Consider the following 14,969-nt stretch of genomic DNA (forward strand, 5'->3'; position numbering starts at 1 on the left):
CGCGCTATCTCAGAGTAATTTACACACAATATTCAAATAGTTGATAATTTATATTGAACTTATTTTTATCATAAAATATAACAATAGCACCATATATGAAATACATGTTACTATAATAGCTACAATATAGTATACCTTTGTCTAAACCTATCTCAGAATTGTTGCTGCAATTAGCATTTACAAATGGATGAATCCAGAGGGTTACACGAAAGTCAATACTTTTTAGTATCTTCACCGTATTCTTGATGTTTGAAAATGTATTCTGTGAAAACTGCTCTGCACCATAACATCTCTAAAACATTTAAACAAAGCCTAAGATCTTGTCACCTTTTATATACATATGTGTGACTGATTGGGAGAAATTGATGTATTTTATGTGAAAATTGAATTGCAACCAAGGCTCGCAGCTAAGTTGGCATTTATTCTTAATATTTCCTGGTACTTATGTATGCTGATGATGTCTGTAGTAGGACTGAAAGAATTTAGAACAACAACTGAAACAGTGAAGACAAACAAGCTTTTGATGAAAAAGGTATAAACTCGAGTGTTGGAAATGTTTATCATAGATAAGAGTTACTATAAATAAAATGATGATTTTGGTAAAATGAGCATGTTCAATGTCGAGAGGTTCATCACTAAATTCGAAGAAGGGGATTGATATTAGTAGAGAGAAACTTGGAGACATGAAATTGCGGAATCTGATCTTATATAAGGGTGATGTGTGTCAGATTGGGAATTATTAGCTTTGGTCAAAGTCCATTTGCTGTTCAACTTTCATAGAATTATTTTTGTATGTTTCATGCGAAAGCTTTAAGTGAGTGCTCTTTGCTTTTATAAACATATGTATTACAAAACTGGTATGTTAATAGAATAAAAAGACAGTTAATTAGTATTTGAATCAATAACATAATCGGTACTGTATGTAATGAATAACATTATCGGGTATCGGTTATAAAAATATCTATGGTACAGATACATTTATGGTAGAATCAAGGATCTAATCCTATTAGGGGGAAACTGGAAGTATCTTAAGAAAAGGTAAATGCCCGGGTCGTCCAAAACATTTTTCTGATAAAATAAGTGGAATATTATGAAAATTTTGCAAGGGCAAAATATGTATATTATGTAGAATACCTCAGCCATCTAAGATTTTCAGACGACATTGTTCTGATAGCTAATAATCCTGCATAACTAACAAAAACAAAAACTATGTACAAAGAGCTAGTAGATATCCAAGATGTAATAATAAACAACACTGCACTTGAGACAGAGATGAAAAAAGAATAGAATGGATCAAACAGAAAACCAAGGTTATTGATGTACCATAGAATTAAATCTTTAAAATGGCAGTGGGAATAAGGAAACAAGCCGGTGCAACATGTCACAGAAAAGCAAATTTTAGACAATCCAGGGCAAATATGAAGAATGAATATGTAAGGGAGGCTACACCATAATCGGTAGAATATGCTGAGAATGATGATAATGATGATGATATCAACTAATAAAGAATATATTTTTAACATACCTCCCAATTGTCATCAATCTCTATCTGTCCTTTTTCGTATCCATGGTTCCGTATTTCTTTGGCAAACTTTAGTACCACAGATCATTTATCTTTGTTTTATATTTTGCCCAAGTTGTCCATATGGGTTCGGCTACCATAGCTTTATTAGGATGGTCTACAAGAAAGGTATAGAAGTATATAACAGTAACAGCTGTAGCAGTAGGAATAAATATCACGTACTGAGAAATACTAAAGATCCTGATGTAAATCTGACATACAATTCCGTGATAATCTAGTAGTTAATAATATATATAATAGCTAACATAATAGATAATAAAACTTCAAGAGAATTGGCTATAGGTCAACATTTGTTACAATTTCGAAGAATTTAAATGCCCTATTTGGGGCATATAATTAACCAGTGACCGGAAAACCATTTGATAACCACCGACTTAAAAGCTTGTTCAAGCACAACACTAAAGCGTTCGCGAAGATTATTCATAGAAAAATTTATTACTAGCGTGGGTCAAATAGATTGCAGTTTGGCTTTCGGAAAGTACTTATAACGAGAGAAAAAGTTTTCGCTCTTTAGGTGCTTATACAGCGGTGTAGAGACGTTACTAAGGAATGACTATCATGAATAACATGACGGTGATTTTGGCAATGTTGATCCTAACACTATTTTTGTATTAAGTGATTACGGTACAGTTAGTGAAATCCTAGTAGGCGATGAAGAAGAACCTCAACCTGAACAATAACCTCATACTGAAGAACCACAACCTGAAGAAGAACGTGAGTAAGTTTTTTTTACGGTAAAAAATCGCTTAAGATGATCTAAGAAACCTGTACATTCGAAAGCAATCCGCACTTTATAACATAATATGTACTTATGTTATAAAGTGCGGATATATGTAAAATTTCACGGACTTCAAAATGTTACGATAACTGAAACTTCCAATTCTGAAGATATCTGGAATCTTTTGTTTGATAACATGAAATTCTTGTAAGTGATTTAGTAATAGTCACAATTTAATCACACTAATTCACAATTTATAAATCAATTAATAAACAAATTAAATCAATATCAGCTACAGACGGGTCAGATAAAATGCAAACAGATTGGCGTTTCTCCTACGTAACATACAAGATCTCACTGCAGAATCACTAAATTTATAACGTAGTTCATCAAAACTCATATTTTTACGTACATTTAAAATTAGGAGAATTCATTGATAATAGGTTGAGAGTCAAAAAGTGACCGCAAATATTTTAATTCAATTAATAGTTATTAGTTTTGGCATATATTTTATTTCATTCACTTATTTTTTAATAAAATACGCTGTTCATGACGTATATGCATGTTTTTTTTTTATATCAAGTTAAAGCTATTTTTTATAATATAATGATATAAGGCTACCTGAGAAAAAATTGGTCGAAAATTAGGGTTTGTAGCTGTTAAAAACGCTGGGTATCAAAGATAAAGTTAAATAGAGTACAGGGCGCAACGACACTGGTTTGACAAGCGATAGTATATAATATATTGGTATTATCTATCGACACAACCTTTAAAAACTGACACAACTGACACTCCAAGTCAGTAATTCGCGTCTTAAATAGCTGGCAACCCCAATTTTCGACCATTTTTTATCAAGCAAACTTACATTATATTTTATTAAGAAAAAAATTAGCTTCAATTTGATATAAAATAATTTATTTAAAAAATAAATAAACAAAATAAAATTTTTGTCAAAAATTAATTACTATTATTTGAATGAAAACAGTTGCGGCCAATTTTTGACTGGAAACCTATTATCAATGTATTCTCCTAATTTTAAATGTATGCAAAAATGTGAGTTTGATGAACTATGTTATGAACGTAGTGATCCTGCAGTGGGATCTTAGGCTATTAGTGTTTGCGATTAAATTACCCTGACACAAAAATTTGATAGACTAAAACAGATGGTTTTGCACACATTTATGAAATTTTAAATCACATAATGGAAAACTGTATTCAAGTGAAACGATAACTTAAGTATTAAATGTTTTTTCTTATCGTTCCTAGACCTTACGTCTGTGACGACGTGACGATTTTTCTACGTGTGCCATTATGTGTTAATCGGCTTTATTAGTAGCCTCGATCTGTTGAACTAAATATAGATGGTATATATACAAATATATACATTTGTATAAAATATACAAATAATCTTCGGTCGCAATATGAAAAAGATTGAAAGGCCAAATGAGCCCTTTGAATCTCATAAATTCTTCAAATTATTCTTCAAATTCCTTTTATTAATTTTACTCGCTTTTATTTTTAATATTAGAGCTTTAGTTATTTCCACATTCTGCCCAATATATTTCGTAATATTTCTTATTAAACATATGAACTATTAAAAAAAACACTGAGGACCTTCAAGAACCACGTCCATGGTCCGCTGTTGTTTGCCAACGACGTCTTCTTCGCTAGTAACACCAGGCACGAATCGCAACAGCAAACTCAACCACGAAGGCATAGCTCGACATCTATGGGTTGCGTCTAAATATCACAAAAAACCGAAATACATGCAATGTGGATCTCAAATCGATGGCACAATCAGCATTGACAATTTAAGTATAGTTCTGCCATTAGCAGTAATCGAAGCACATCCGCCAACACACGATCTCGCATTAACGTAATACAGCTAAAATGGCGTCAAAGGACTGAAGTAATATGCGATCTCGAATGCCTGAATCAAAAGTATACAAAACCGTTGGTTCTCCAGTGGTACTATATAAAACAGAATGTTAACCAGTTACAGCAAAACAAGAACAAGCTATGCATCTCATGGAAATGAAGATTCTGCCATGGATGTTAGGCATATCCCGCCGGTATCGTGTCAAAAATGAAGATATCAGGGAAATAATGGTAGTTGCGCCAATTAGAAATAGGATGCGGAAAAATCTATTAAGGCAGTATGAACATGTAGAGCGTGGCGATGAGAACTCGTGGAGAGGACTCATCAAAGCTGCAGACCCTGCAATAGTTCGAGACTACGCTAGGAAAATGATGATTCTTATTTCACATATGTGTTTTGCTGTGTTTATATTATTATTTTTCTATATTCTAGTTTTTCTATAAGTATAACCGTTTTTCTCGTTAGTCCTTTATCACTAACCTGTTACTGTAAGGGGCAACAGGATGTATTTTATATTAGTCCTGATTTGGCACTTAGTGATTTTTTATCTGATTGGAAATCTGGAAAATGGGTTTGTGTTAGGAGATTTTCATTTAGTTCTGTAATAATTATGTTCTAAATAGCTTTCTAGGATACTTGGATTCATTGTTGATTTGGAATTTCATTTAAATTACTTGAGAATTTAACCAATAATAATATTGGAAAATAACACGTTTTTGCAAAACAAAAATGTTTGTCTTTTTGATTCATCACGTAGTTATCGTACAGTATTGATTTTATTCAGAGTTCATTATAGATGCAAATAATGTAGTACGAACCTTTTGGTTTTCCTAGAAATTTATTTACGGCATGGAGATGAGCTTGTTTTACATCGTCTTTAAAAATAAGGTAATACTGAAGTACATTCTGAAACATTTGTTAAAAAATACTTTGTTAGATATTTATTTTAATAGGTAGTACAAAATATTTTTAAAATAATTTAAAGAATTTATACACGGGAACATTAAATATTAACATATTAACATATTTTTAAAATGTCAAAAATGTTGAATTTATAAACTTGTTTTGGAAACTGTTATAGATAAGATTTATGAATTACGTAATAACACGTAATGTACATTTTACATAAATTGGCTACATTCCTTGAATGCTTTTTTTTATTGTAGAAATAATATTACTATCTAGATGAACAATAAGTAACTTTTGGTAAATCATACTAAACTAAATTAAAAAAATGCTGAGTGTTAACCTATTCGAACTACTTAGAATAATCTAATAACTATGACATTTTTTTTTGTTCACTGTTAATAGTAAGTTCTGCTTTTTAAAACCTCCTGCATTAGATTGTCAGGTTTTTGTCCTATTAAGTGGTCTGGTTTGGTTTGAGTTATTTAAGAACTGGATTGTCACGATATTTTTATGATATAGTATATTTGAAGAATAAGCTGGAGTAAATTCTCAGAAAAAAAAACTAAATTGTTAAGCATATTTTAGTACGTGTGCTTTTCGTACAACGTCAATATTTTAGCTTATTTTACGTTGGGTTTGACTATTTAGATAGAAATTTTTCCATGTCACATGGACTATCGTAAAATTTAAATACCTGCTATTGTTAGAACTGTGTAGGCTAGGGTTTTTTCAGCTGGTCACAGACGTACTTTAAGGGTATTACATTATTTGTTTCGGTTTGTTAGATATTTAAAACCATTTTCAAAGCATATTATATTTATATAAATCTGTTTATTTTAGTAACGTTATTTATGGTTATTTTTGTCGTTATGATAATGACCCATTAAATAACAAGAAATAAAGAAACTCTTAAAATACACAGGTATTTAGTTAATGGTCTTTTGATAGATTAGATAGAAAAAGTCGATTAGCGAAAGATGGTTTCTGATAAATGTGAACGCTATCTTAAATAGTATAAATTTCGATTTTGTTTGGAAAACCAATGATTAATAAAATGGTTAATGGTCTTTAAATAGTCATTCATTAATATCAGAAAATTTTTGTTTAGTCGATTATAAGCGAGTGAAGAGATCTGACACAGTTGTTTTTTGCAAGAGTGAATAGTGAGTTTATAGAATATGGAATTAACGTGTGATTATACACCAGTTAAAAAATTAAAGTTGAATCATTTATCACTTAACGAAAAGAGTGTTATCCTTAACGTCTACAATTATTTTAAGCAACACAATCCTTCCAATACTGTTGATAGTATAGTTGAATTTTCGTCTAAAGTTTCGTTTAAAATCAACTGTATATAACATTTTAAAAGAGGAAAAATCAGCTGGTATAACGCCACCCAAACCGAAACCAGGAAGACCAAAATTGTCGAAAGTGAATGTGGATGAATTCTTCAAAAATGCAATTCGTAGAATGGTCCACTCATTTTTTTTTACAAACAAATACCAACTTTAGATAAAGTTTTACAAGCCATTACCGACGATCCCGATTTACCCACAATAAGTAGAGACCAACTTTGGAAAGTTTTGCATGAGTTAAACTTTAAGTATGAAAAAGTGGGCAGACAGTCAATGCTTATCGATTCCGAAGAATTGTGTGTTGGAGACGAGACTACCTCAGAAAAATAAAAAAAATGAGGACAGAAAATAAGAACATTTATTATTTAGATGAAACGTGGGTTAATGAAGGTCATACTGTAGGGAGAGTTTGGAAAGACAAAACTATAAAAACATGTCGACAAGCATTTCTGGAAGGATATTCACCTGGTTTCAAGGAACCAACAGGTAAAGGTCGACGATTAATTGTTACCCATATAGGTAGTATGAATGGATTTTCTTAAGGAGGGTTTACTTTTGTTTGAATCAAAAAAGACCTGTGATTATCACGAAGAGATGAACGGAGACGTGTTTGAAGAATATTTCGAACAGATGATTGAATTCATACCTAAAAATTTCAGTTATTGTGATGGACAATGCAAGTTACCACTCTAGATTAGTTGAACGTTTTACCAACTACTCAATGGAGGAAAGATGAAATTGCAATGTGGTTAACTTCTAAGAATTTAATCTTTGACGATACAATGACAAAAGCAGAATTATTAGAGCTTGCTAAAATTAATAAACAAAATTATAAAAAATATGTCATTGAGGAAATAGCCAAAAAACGAGGAATTGAAATACTTCGCCTTCCACCGTATCATTGCGAGCTAAATCCGATTGAATTAGTATGGGCCGAAGTTAAAAGTAATGTTGCTCGAAATAATACAACTTTTAAATTGTCAGATGTTACTATTCTTTTTCATAAATCAATATCCGAAGTAACGACTGAACATTGGCAAAAATGTATTAATCACGTTATGGATATTGAGAAAAATATGTGGAAGCTTGATCATATAATAGATAGCAGTATAGAACCTATAATAATTCATCCCGGATCGGATAACACTTCGTCTGAAACAGAATATGAGGAAGCTTAACTTTAAACTGTAGCTCAGAAGTTTATTTTACATTTGAACTAATTGCCGACAACTTCATTGTTTATTTTTTATTTATTTTTTATTGCTAATATAATTTTCATTCTTATTTCCAATATTATTAGTATTAAGAATATTATTATTTATTAATAGGAATATATAAAAATTTACAGTTTTTCTGTATGTATTTTACGTTTCAGTATAATTTATTGTATTTTATTATTTTATATTAACTGTATGTTTCACAAATAATAGAATTTTTATTCTTTTTATGTATATCTTTTTATTTTAAACCAGTATTGGATTGGATTACTTTGTTCTAAATATCCAAATAAATTTAAGGCAAACTTTTCTTTTAAGATTACGTTTTAGTTAGAAGATGTGCACGCCTATGTATTTCGAGGTGCGAAGATTAGTATTCTGAGAATTTACTCCAGCTTATTCTTCAAATATACTATAGTAAATAGCCTTTCCCCATGATTTTTTGTACATTTTAATTTCTTGTTCCACTCCAAGATCTGATAAAGGTCTTCGTTCCGAATGTATTAGGAAGCATCAGAGAACTTTGTTACATTGGCACAACCTCACAATTGAATACCGTAAGTCCATATAGGTTTTAAGGTTTGCTTCTAGAGAGGTAGCTTATTATGCATTGATAATTCTGAGTGGCTCCGAATTAGCCAGTACATTTTTTGTATCTAATACAAAGTTCCTCTTTTTTTTAATTTAACAAGAATTTTCAGCGAAGCTTCGTATTTAATGTAAGGCCTAAATATTTGGCCACAAGTCATATTTTTGTTTTTAAAAACGCTAAATTTTAGTATTGAAAATTTGCCTATTAAACGAGTAAAAAAATAAATAGAAAACCGAGAACAGAATTTTGGTGGTGGAGGTCTGGTTTGGAGGTGTACGTGGCGTCGTTTTCGTAGATAAAGCAGATCTTGTAAAGTCAGGAGACAGTGGATTTAATGCTGATAGGTACATTGTCTATCATCGTAGATAGAGCAAATAATAATCGACCACACATACACCAAGTGGCGAATTTCCAAGTGGTAGACAGATTTGTATACTTGGGCTCCCTAATAACCAACAATGGCGATGGCATCTCAGAAATCAAGCTAAGCTACATACGCAGCTGAAACATGTACTCTTAAAAAAATCGATACGAGTAATAGCAAAGCCTTCGAAATGTAGGCCTATAGAAGAATTCTATGTTTAAAAAAATTAAATCGAGCATACCTAATCTACTTCGACCACCTAGCTAGAAGAACCAGGACCATGGAACTATTGGTAGTACAAGAAAAGGTAGAAGGCCGAAGACCAAGAGGAAGGTTTCCAACATGATGGGCAGACCAAATAAAGACTCTGGTGGTAAAATCCTATGAAGCCATCCATTAGCACAGGATGGCAGCCAGTGAAGACAGCTGGCCAATAATATTTAGAGTTTTAGTCAAATTAAGGCAGATATCTAGTACATTTTTTATTAAATCTTGCCCCCAAACACTTTCGCTCTTAGAGCATCTTCAGGGGCATGTCGTCAAAATTAGTCTATCCAGCAATATAATATGGTGAATGTCATAAACATTATTAATATACTTACAAAACAGGAGACAAAGGACAAACAGTTTAAAAATCATTATAAATTCAAAAAAGCTACATATTGTGTGACATCAGGAGAGATAATGTCATTCTTGACATTCTATTAGAACTGTTTGTTCTTTGTCTCGTGTTGTGTAAATGTATCAGTTAATGTTCTATGTTGAAATTGGCGATAATATGGCAAATTTCTCTCTGTTCTGGTCTTGATGAATTAATTCATTTCCTCTTGTGTGGGTCAAATCTCTGATGTTTCGTAGCCAAGATTTTTTTTTTGTCCTATGCCCCTTTAACCTTCAATTTTGCCTTCTAATATTAACTGGAGCTGCTCTAATACTCTATGGCGCATTATATGTCCTAGATAGGTGTCTTTCTAATTTTGTTAGTATTGACGAGATGAGGGCGTGTGTTCATTGCTCTCAGTACTTCTTCATTCGTAGTTATTCTGGTCCAGCTTAATATTAGCATTCCGCGGTACATCCACATTTCAAATGAATTTAATTTGTTGACGTCATACTGTTTTAATGTCCAGGCCTTACAGCCATATAGTAATAGAGACCACACATAACACTTTAGTGTTCTCAATTTTACTGGGACTGATAGCTTGGGGTTACAAAGCATTTTACGCATATTCATGAAACCAGATCTTGCTATTTCAATGTCTTCAATCTTCAATTTCTTTTGAGTGGTCTAGTTGACTATTTAGTTCTCTGCCCAGGTAAATGAAGCTTTGGAAACTCTGAAGAGTGATACCATTTATTTGTATGTTAGGTGTAACTTGTTCATGGGGGTTTTTGTGGAATACCAGAATTTTGGATTTGGAAAAGTTAATGTCGAAGCCCAGCCTGTGACTTTCTTCTGATAATATGTTCATCAATATTTTTAGTTGGTCTTCTGTTTCTGCTAATACTACGGTGTCGTCGGCACATCTTATATTGTTAATAATGGTTCCATTGGCTCTGGCACCGTCGGGGCGATCTTCAAGAGAAGCTTTAATTATATGTTCGGCATATACATTAAATAATGGGGGGGGGGGGGGGGCTTTGAGATGTGGGTATTTCGTCGTATGCTGAAAATTACATGGACCGACCTCGTTAGAAATGAAGAAGTTTTAAGGCGTATGGATAGAGAACGTAAACTCACAGAAATTTATTAAGGAAAGCCTAAAATAGGGAAGACTTTGCAGAGGTCATCGCCAACCTTCGCTAAGAAGACGGCACCTAAAGACAAAGAATAGGATAAAATGCACCCTTAACGCACTCCTCGTTCTATGTTGATGTAATCGGTGTTTCCATTCTCTGTTCGAACGCATACTGTATGGTTCCAGTATGTATTACTTATGATAGCTATGTCGTGTCCGTCCAACCCTACTTCTTTTAGCACCTCAATCAATTTTCCTTGTTTGATGCGCTCGAAGGCCTTTCTATAATCGACAAAGCACACATATGCCTTTCTGTCATCAGTGTCAATCCCATAATTGCTTTTCTAGTGCATGTACCCTTTCTAAAACCATATTGAGAACGACTCAGGTAATTCGGTTATAAATTATTTGCATAAATATCTTAGAAGCATGACTCATTAGGGATACAGTTCGATCGTCTTCACATTTCCTTGCTTTTTGTTTTTTGGGAAGAGCTATATATGTGGATGTTAGCCAGTCATGCGGTATTATGCCATTCTTTTTCTTAGTGTGCTTGTTCGTTTCGAACGTTGGCGATAATTCTGGCTATGATGACTTTGTTGGTTGCTATACGAAATAGCTGTGTTGAGGTCTTTTTTTTTTCCTCCCTAGGACTAGAGGGTGCCCTTACTTCTTAGAGTCTTAGAGTCATTCCTAAGAAAAACGTTGAATACTTATACCGACAAACACTCGGCCCCATCTGCGACAGCCACCTAAGCTATCTACTTAAGTGTCTTCTACCGCGTATAGGTGCAGATTGTGGGTTTTCCTTCATTGAGATCAAGACCAAAAAGGCATTTCTTGATACTCTCCAGTACTTTTACTTAAACACTTGAAATATTTGCTATAGTGTATTTTTATGTATGAGAGAGTAATAAAACAATAAATTATGTATGCAAATCCCTAAACTGTTGATACGGGTGACTCAATGAAAAACAGATATTTGTCAACAAGTTTACAGAAGTATATAGGAAAACAATTTTAAATTGAGTATGACCATCAGGTATAAAGGTTGGAGCAGAATAGAATACAATAGTTGTGAGGGTTACTAATCCCTAAATAAGGTTGCCAGTGTCGGAGTGATGGAGGTTAACAGGTACGAATGAATTTGCAAGAAATGTAAGATGTTTATTTTATTGGTTATATATAACCAATAAAAGTTTAATAAGTACCTACCTATTTGCAAAATAAAGGTTAATTCTTTAGATAAAATAAAACGTTTTATTTTATCTATTTGCAAAATAAAGTTTAATTCTTTAGATAAAATAAAACGTTTTATTTTATCTGAAATGAGTGCATTCCACGAAGTAAGGGTTTCAACAATCAAACATTTAATTCTTTAATTCCAGGAATCTACGACAGTAATTGACTAGATAATTACCTTCTAAACTTATTCCACAGAAAATGTGATAGTGGGTTTTTCCATTTTGTATATAGGAAAGTCCAAGTGGCGTATTCAAAATTCTTAACAGTTCACTAAAAGTAGGTACTTCAGTTGCAAGGTGCAGTTTATTGTGTACACTAGTGTTATGGAAAATTTGAAAGTGCCGTGTAAACGCCGAAAATGCCAATTAATGAAAAAACATTAATATTTAATTGTTTTAAATCATTTACAGACAAACGTTTATGTGAAAGTGTTGATGAGACCGTTGAGTTAGTTGGCAGTACACTTGGTGTTGGGAAATCTACGATTTACAGAGTTATTAAAGAAGAGAAATGTGGTAGTTTTCAAATGTCACGTAATGCTCCAGGGAAACCAAAATTTCAAATAGAATATCATTTTAAAAGGACTTCGACGGAAAGTGCATGAATTCTTCTTTAGACAAGAATTTCCAACATTGGATAAAGTTCTTGTCTTAGTTCGAGATGATAAGGATTACCCAGAAATGAGTCGAAGTACGTTATGGAAACTTTTAAAAAGAAATAGGCTTCCGCTTGAAAAAGAATCCCAGAAAGTCTATTTTATTAGAAAGAAGCGATATTGTCATATGAAGAAGACATTTTCTAAGAACCATAAAGGAAATGAGAAACCAAAAAAGAAAAATATTTTATCTGGATGAAACATGAATCAACGAGGGTCATACACCAAATAAATTTTGGCAGGATGAAACTGTTACAAGTCAAAGGCACGCTTCTTGTAAATAACTTATCTACTGGTTTAAACCCACCATCAGGAAAGGGACGCAGGCTGATAATAGTACACATTGGCAGTTCAAACGGTTTTGTTGAAGGTGGTTTATTAACTTTTGAATCAACTCGTACCGGTGACTACCATGAAGACATGAACGCTGATGTCTTTCAAGAATGGTTCGAACAAATGATAGATCTTCTTCCTAAGAACTGTGTAATAGTAATGGATAATGCAAGTTATCACTCCAGACTTATAGAAGGACTGCCCACAAACCAAGTGGTTAAAAAAAGACTTGCAGAATTGGCTGAGTTCAAAAAATATTACGTACCATCCCGGATCTATAAGAAAGGAACTTTATTCGTTTTGTGCCCTTCATAAAGAAAAATTTAAAAAATACGAATTGATGAAATTGCCAAAAATCGTGACAAAAAATGACAGTACTTAGATCCCCACCATATCATTGTGAATTAAACCCGATTGAACTGGTATGGGCACAGATAAAGAGTGAAGTTTCAAGAAAAAATACCACTTTTAAAATTCATGATGTTAAACAGTTGTTTTTGGAGGCCGTAAATAATGTAAAACCTGAAAACTGGGAAAAGGCAGTAAATCACACTATTAAAGAAGAGGAAAAAATGTGGAAGCTGGACAATATTACTGATAAAATGATCGAGCCAGTAATTATAAATCTTGGTTCTGAAAGTTCATCTTTTGAATCTGATTTGGATTTGTAACAAGTAGCTGTAAGTTTTATATTAATATTTTTATTCATCTATTTAACATACCTTAGACGGTTTTAAAAACTCTTTTTCTCTTTTGTAATTTTTAAAAATTAAAAAAAATGTGAATTTTTTAAAATCCTTTTTAATGTAGGCCAGTCAGTTCTAATATAGTGTGTGATAAAAGAGGTCACTTTTGTTTACATACACATAACACTGAAATAATTCATTTATTTTTTACAATTATTCAAAGTAATTTTTCAATTAATCTTGAGCACGCCCATGGAGTGGTCGGAGCTACCAGTTAAAATTATGCTAATTACTCTCTCGTTCATAAAAATAAACTATAGCTATATTCGGTTTTTGCTGAACGTTTTTTGGCAACTGATAAGAAGGCAATCCAATATAATAGTTTATGTTATGCCAATATAACTAATTTTATTATATTATGAGTGAGGTTGTCTACAAACTACTGATCTTATTACTTGCAAATTTTTGTAGAAATGTATCAGTTCTTATTTTTTTACTTATAAGTACTTACCCTTGTTCTATTAAAGTACGCATGGAATGGATTACGGATATATGATTTGAAGCAAAATGCTATCATTTCTCATATTATTTTGATCAACATAGAGTGGGACATCGTCGTTTAAAGGAAAATATATGAGCCTTTAGAATTTAACCAGTACCTTTCGGCGTATGGGATGCCTTCACGGTTGTTGAGAACATATGGAGAAGATCCATCAATTTATTCGTCTGTATTGGCCAATTAAAGAGAATATTGTTGGTCCTCCATACCTAAAGATACAAAAAAAATGTTTATCAAGAGGTGACAATTATAATTTTACAAAATGTTTAACAATAAAAAACATTTTTAACAAAAGTATCTATTAGGTCGAAACAGCTGGTAGCTGTTTTGACCTAATGATGGTTGTTAGGAAATAACTACGGCAGCAGATGGTAAAATGTTGAATATGGTTAAAGCTCTTGCATATAATTGAAATATGGACTCTGAACCTAGCCATTAGACATGTGTGTTCACAAAAGATTGCTAAGTACGGCTATCATGGGTGAAAAAACGATCAAACGTAGATATCTAACAAAGAGAATACATTATTAGGGGGACTCTTAACAACCATTAAATATTGAAACATTTCCTATCTAGGTCACAATCTTTGAGGTAACCAGTACCGTATCTTACAACTGATAATAAAGGACGAATATAGAAAGATAAAGAGGAGTTGATAGAAAATACGGATCATGGCTCAATAACATTTGCGACTAGATAGGTATACGCAATGTCGAATAACTCTTTACACTTCAGTAAGATCGAAAAAAAATTGCCAGCATAATTATCAACGCTAGAGAGATTTGACAAAGCGTATAGAGTGTTTAAGTGTATAAGTAGTTTAAATATCCCATTAAATAAGACCATATTATAGTAGAGTAAAAAAATATTAAATGTAAAATATGAAAATAAATACTACATACTTTTCCAAAAATTCTCCCGCTCCAAAAACGAATATTTTTAAGAAAAGCTGAAAGTACAAGTGTAAAAATAGACATGCAAGATCGATGTAATAATAAATAATTAAGTAAGAATGAAATATGGATTGGCAAATATGCGGCGGTTATATTTTGACCACAGGACATTGTTGGATGCCATATGAAGCTGTGCTCAGATTAACAACGCGTACAATGCCATCAGTTAAAAAAAATAGCGTC

The 14,969-nt window shown here is 32.4% G+C and overlaps 1 long non-coding RNA gene across 1 annotated transcript; it reads right to left on the bottom strand.

Moving 5' to 3' along the window:
• Positions 1-140: 140 nt before the first annotated feature.
• On the bottom strand, positions 141-13,919 carry LOC140432144 (uncharacterized). Its single transcript, XR_011949768.1, has 4 exons — positions 13,786-13,919; positions 4,998-5,085; positions 1,526-1,679; positions 141-292 (listed from the first exon to the last, which is right to left on the bottom strand). It is a non-coding gene; the product is annotated as an uncharacterized lncRNA (long non-coding RNA).
• Between the last annotated feature and the right edge of the window lie 1,050 nt (positions 13,920-14,969).

This window comes from Diabrotica undecimpunctata, unplaced genomic scaffold (assembly GCF_040954645.1).
Source record: "Diabrotica undecimpunctata isolate CICGRU unplaced genomic scaffold, icDiaUnde3 ctg00003018.1, whole genome shotgun sequence".
NCBI lineage: Eukaryota > Metazoa > Arthropoda > Insecta > Coleoptera > Chrysomelidae > Diabrotica > Diabrotica undecimpunctata.